At 37.1% G+C, this 6,000-nt stretch overlaps 1 protein-coding gene across 2 annotated transcripts in view; it reads right to left on the reverse strand.

Annotated features, from left to right (window-relative positions):
• The window catches only part of LOC130170700 (voltage-dependent R-type calcium channel subunit alpha-1E), a 91,957-nt gene that overhangs the window by 83,275 nt on the left and 2,682 nt on the right, over positions 1-6,000 (reverse strand). The gene's annotated exons all lie outside the window — the stretch shown is intronic.

Here is a 6,000-nt window from a genome sequence, read left to right on the forward strand (position 1 = left end):
TTTTGATTTTGTGGTTAGGTAAAACTCTAGATTTGTTCTTGGTTCTTGTTTATGCAGCACCAGATGTAACCTGACAAAACACAGTGCACAGCTGTCTGAATGAGCCTCTCCGCCTCTCTAAATAAACTAAAGTGCCTTTAGCCCGTGGCACAGTGCTGCCGACTCTCCAAGTTTTGTCCATAAAGTGGCAAGATGGCAATATTTGTAGTAAGGCGTTTTGTTTTAGTTGTTTTTTTTTGTTTTGTTTTTTTAAAGTTGGCAACACTGAGCAACAATTTCAAAAGGCAACAAAATGTGTACTATTTACAGCTTGATGTGCTGCCCCCAAGTGGCCAAAAAATAAATTAATACAAGTTTAACTGGACAAAATTCAAAATGGAAAAAAAAAAATATATATTTGCTGTTACATTTGCTGGTTGCTTTACAATTGAGTCAAACTTTATAATTAGAAGTGCAATATTCCGTAAAATCCTCATCATCTGTCATGCCAGTGAAGCTTTCAGCTCCAAATCTCATTCTGCAGGGAAATAGCATACTTCAAGGCTTTTTCCAAGCTATTTTTTAGTGCTAATTTCATATGCTCATATGCATAATAACTAGAGACACACAAACAATGAGACAGTCTGACATTGTTTACAACAACAGAAAGTTAACATGTTCACTGCTTAGATCGCTGCCACACTGCTGCAAGAAGACCATTCCTGACTACTCTACCTCTCTGACACTTTCATTATAATACATGTAACTCAGAGGAATTGATGAAGAAACAAATTAATTCAGTTAGTTGAAGAAAAACATTGTTGGCCACTGATAATTATTGATGTTTCTACAGTTTCTGAATGATATGGTACCCATTACCTCTGACACCTTAAATGTCTTACTCTCTGGGGGGTTAATGATCTATAATGACAACGCTGCAGTGTTGGAACCCTGAGAGCAATGGGACCATAGGTAAAGTGGCTTTAATTGTGGCTTCTTAATGAATATAAGCTGAGCTTCAAACAGAGACAGAAAACACCCAGTGCTGCCAAGTCCTGCCTTTTTCCTTCTCTCTCCTAGCTTTACTGAGTGCTTCAAAATGATGTGCATCGAGTGAGACCCATTCGGAGAAGGCCAGTGAAATATATGGACATGAATATATATGTATTTGTCCATACAATTGTGCATTGTGCGGTTCCTGGCAGGAGTAGCTCTGTCTGAGAAATGGCAGGAGAATATGAATTGGTCTGGTGCCCACTCAATCCATTTTGAAAATTATGTTTTCAAACTGCCTGCATGGGAATGCCAACACAATTAGTTGATATACTGTGATATTTGAGTTCATACAGTTATCTAGCTATCAAGACATAGCTAGACATAAAGGATTATACAACAAAGACAACTCACCCAGAAATATGCCATATTTTTGATCAATAGAAATTAAATAGGCTGGTACAAACATTTAAACACCAAAACCTATTTGCCAGTCTTAAAAGGTAGAAGAAGTGTATGTTAGAAAGACATGGATAGTAAAGGGTTAAAGGAGAATTTGGCCTCTTCCAGAGGATGAAAACTACTAAAATGGACACAGACAATGATGTTGGCAAGACAATATATATCAATAAACACTGATTTTATATCACCATAAGAACAAGGTTATTCTTTAAGTCACTCCAGTTCTTGTCAGCAAACAATGAGTGCACCTTGTTCATCCATTGCGCATTTATGCAAAAGGGCATTTAGACTGTGTTTATCTATGCATACGTAACCCACAGTATATTCACTATTGAGGCTGCACTTAAGTTCCTTGTTTATGATCATCTGCAAGTGAAATCAATACAGTGAGATTTTAAAAATGTGATGTCTTTTCTCTTCACATTCAATATTCAGTTTGGGTCACAGTTTAAAGGAAAAGTTCAACATTTTAGGAAATTTGCTTAATCATTTTCTTACCAGAAGTCAGTCATCAGAAGACTGATACCATTCTCATATCTGTATCGTGAATGTGACACCACAGCCAACCACAAAGCTCTAAAAGTCACCCACACTGCAGTGCACAGACTAAAACATCAAATTGCTGCGGTTTTGCCTCCTCACAATTATCAAAACTGTACTGCTAAGAAGTGGTTGGATTAAAATTCTCGCAATTAGCTTAGAGAGGTTGGTTGTGGATTAGGGTTTTGTCACTGAGCTTTCAGGCTTCCATTATGTCATATCACAAACATCTGATGTGTTGCTCACAGCTGTGTGGTGACTTCTCATTATAGAGTGAGATGAATCAAGCCAAAAGAATGTGAGCCTTGATGAAAACCGAGTCACTATAGTAGAGGGGCCAAACTGTTCTTACGCTCTTTGTTGGACAGCCAGGTGTCTGCAAGGTTACTAATAAGGAGTGAAGAAGAGGCTCAGACAGGCGAGGAACCCTCTCACACCTGCTGCCCCCATCGGCCCACACAACTGCCTGATTGCACATTATCTTTCACCACATCCTCCCCTCAGCGTGGATGTCAACCCAGTGAGTGGCCAAGCATGTGTCAGGAAGTGTTATGTCACCTGAACCTACTCTAATGGGCAATGAGTTTGAAAAGGAAATCAGCTGTAAAAATTTCAGCAAGCTGAAAATAACCATCTTGTTTGTGGTGAGGTGCAGTAGATTGATAAGACATTTTCAGGACAGCTTTACGAGTGCACAGAGGGAATCAAGGAAATACATTTCATGCATTGGAATCACAAATATCTGGCCTGATAATAGCTAGATTGATCAAATAGACAGTCTTTTTTTCTGGTTACCAATAATATTTCTTATTCTAAATATGCTTCTTCATCATACAGACGTTATGGAAGAATATGCCAATATGATGGCAGGTTAAAACAGATATTACAAAGAAAGGTTCTCATAGACTACATGAGAAACTTCTCTGCGATGCATCTAGAGTCAGAATAGGAACATACAGCAAGACCAAGAGTTATTGGAGAGTTATTATCACGATGCAATGGGAACAGACAGCACTGATAAAATATTCAATATTCTCTACACACATATGACTCAACTACGTCAAAGTTCATCATTTTTGGCACCACTGTGTGCTGTGGGTTGTGTTATAGTTTTGTTTGCCTTGTACAAACAGAATAACAAAGGACCAATTGAAGTGAATAGACAGTTCAATCCAGAATAAGGAACACTGTCACTTATAAATACTGTCGTAGTCTGGGACATACAGTATGTAAAAGTGTTGATATCCTCTCAGTGAGAGGTTTAATTTTCTGGAGCTCAGCTAGCCTCTAACTATGAGCAGTGACTCTCTGAAATACAGCGACTGCATATTACTGTTCTGTCTGTTACACAGTGCATTGGGCAGTGCCAACATCTGACATATTAAATTTACAACTTTCTGTTACACACTGTGGAGCATTTGAGTGGTCAAACGGAGGCAGCAAATATGCAAATCTAGCGTGTGATAGATAAGATGTACTGTACTTTTGTGGATGTAGCATCAAAGATCAGGAAAGAGAGAAAAAAGTACAGAAGGGAATGGGGAAAAAATGTCCACGTAAGAAGGAAAAAGCATCATGATAAACTCCTTATATTCTACACAGGCCACACTGGAATATATTAAATCAAACTAAATCACATTTAGTTCCTCTTCCCCTTTCAAAACGTATGCTGCTAAATCACACTTTATGTTTACCCATTGAGTATTTAGAAAAGGGTATCCCCCACTGAGACAATAGTAAGTGATGAAAAATTTCCACAGCACCTTGCCACAGTCTATTCCACGCACAGCCATGCCCCTCTGCTTCTATTGTTATCTCTATATTACAACTACATCCTCTCTATCTGGAATATATTTAATGATTTTTTTTTTTTTTGTGACAAAACCTAAACACTCTCTGAGCAGTTGTTCTGTAGACACATACTATGCATGTTTGGTTCATCCTGCATGTACACTGTGAAAGTTTCTTTTTCATTCTCTCTTTTTGACAGAATTTTATCTGAAATGTTCATATACACAGAACCGTATATTTCATATTTTTATTTCATGCTTCCTTTTCTTCTTTTTAAATTAGTGTCATTATCTTTGTTCTCTATCATTTTGTGTACCCTGCATACAGGCTACACACATATTTCCATACTTTTCATTTGCGCATCCCTACTTAATAATTATTACTCCCAGTGTACTGTATTGTGCTCTATTTGCCTTTTATTTAATGCATTGATTCACTTTAATGTTATTTTAATTCCACAATTCTTTGCTGTATCCTACTACATTGATATCTTATGCTGCAACAATAACAACCCATTTTCCCTGTAGGTTTATTAAAGTTTCATATTATCATTATGTAACTATTGTGCCATAACCACTGAATAACCTCAGTGTGAACAGATCAGTTAATTGAAAGCTAACAGACATTTGACAATGAACATACAGAGCAACTCGACTTGTGGATTCATTTTTGCTTATACACTGTTGCCCATAAAGTTGGAATAATTTTGTTTTCAGTTTATTTGTGGTTTAATTGTGGTTTGATTTTCATTGTGATATGTTTGGAAGAGATTGACTACTAAAGTTTTGAGAAGATACACACTTTATCTGTCAAGAATAAATCACATTGTCACAATCATTTCATGGAAAGAGGTAAAAAAAATTTTATTCCAACTTTATGAGCAACAGTGTATGTCCTAGATTTTGCTTTGTAGTGGATGTGTACAACCGAATGCTCAATTGGACCTAATATAGATTATCAAACAATACAGTATAATTTAAAATTCATGGTATTTATGTGTTTGTCAACTTCGGAGAGAGTCATTCTCACTTTAGCAGAAAAACCAACACTCTTGACTCTTAACCAACTCGTCATGTTTCTGCTTTGTGCTCATTTTCTTCAATAATTCATGAGAAAGTCTGACGTTTTTTCTTTAACTGCATCCAGGTATGACATGTAGGCTTCACTTCTCAAAGCGATCCTAGTAATGATCAACGATACTAATGGGAACACCACACTGCTGCGGTCCAATCATTGGAAATGCAGTAGCCTCATGGGGAAGGGCCGGATGGTGAGGAACTGTCATATGACACATTCCTTCAGCCCTGTGATGTAATTGGACAATTGCAATTGTTGACATTACAATCTGGTAACTACATTTATTTGCGAATACAGATGTTTACAAGTAATAAAACAAAATGACAAAAGTGTTTATTTTTTGCACCCTGTACTAAGCAGGGGAAAAATACTGCCATAAAAAAAAGCATCATTCATTCTAAGAGTTTTGTTGTTTAGGTCCTGGACTCTGTGTCAGAATATTGGACTATTTTTCAAATAAGAAATTTTCCAGTACTTTGAGGGAGCAAGGTGGTGAAAACGCACTGTACACATGTCCCACATGTGAAATATTTTATAAAATGTAAACGATGTTTAGATATTTGGTGAGCAGAGAGGCCAAGAAAGATATTTGACTTAAATCGTCTTTGTCAGTGCAACCACTATGAGAAAACCCAGTGCTCTAAGACTTGTAAAATGACCTAGTATATTTTGGTTGCTATACAGCAACGCAGGGCCATTGAACTGCACAATGATTCGAACTTGATGGCTTCCTGTGCCATTAGAAATGAATCATATTTTATAGTTTGCAGCTGACAGTGTGACGTTAAGTAGTAGTTTGTTTCTCCAAACCAGACTCTGTGTGTGTATGTTTGTCCAAGAGCTGGAAAGAGGCCTAAGAGCTTATGTTGCAGTGTGAGACATGGCACATATACTGTATTTACCTGTCACTAAAATGACAAGACAAAAGATTCTGTACGCTGTCCAGATGCAAATATGTGTACCATCACACTATAATATTTATACACTAGACTTGTGTTTACATGCCTTCCACCATAATACAAAATAAAGCAGACCTAGCACTGCTCTGAATTGGCTCTTTCAAAGGTTTGCATGACAAGCATACTGATATATGCTATAGGCCTATATGAAAACATGCTTCACTGCACATTTTAATGATTTTTGTTGCCTTTATGTTTT

The sequence above is a fragment of the Seriola aureovittata genome, chromosome 6 (assembly GCF_021018895.1).
Source record: "Seriola aureovittata isolate HTS-2021-v1 ecotype China chromosome 6, ASM2101889v1, whole genome shotgun sequence".
In the NCBI taxonomy this organism is placed as follows: Eukaryota; Metazoa; Chordata; class Actinopteri; order Carangiformes; family Carangidae; genus Seriola; species Seriola aureovittata.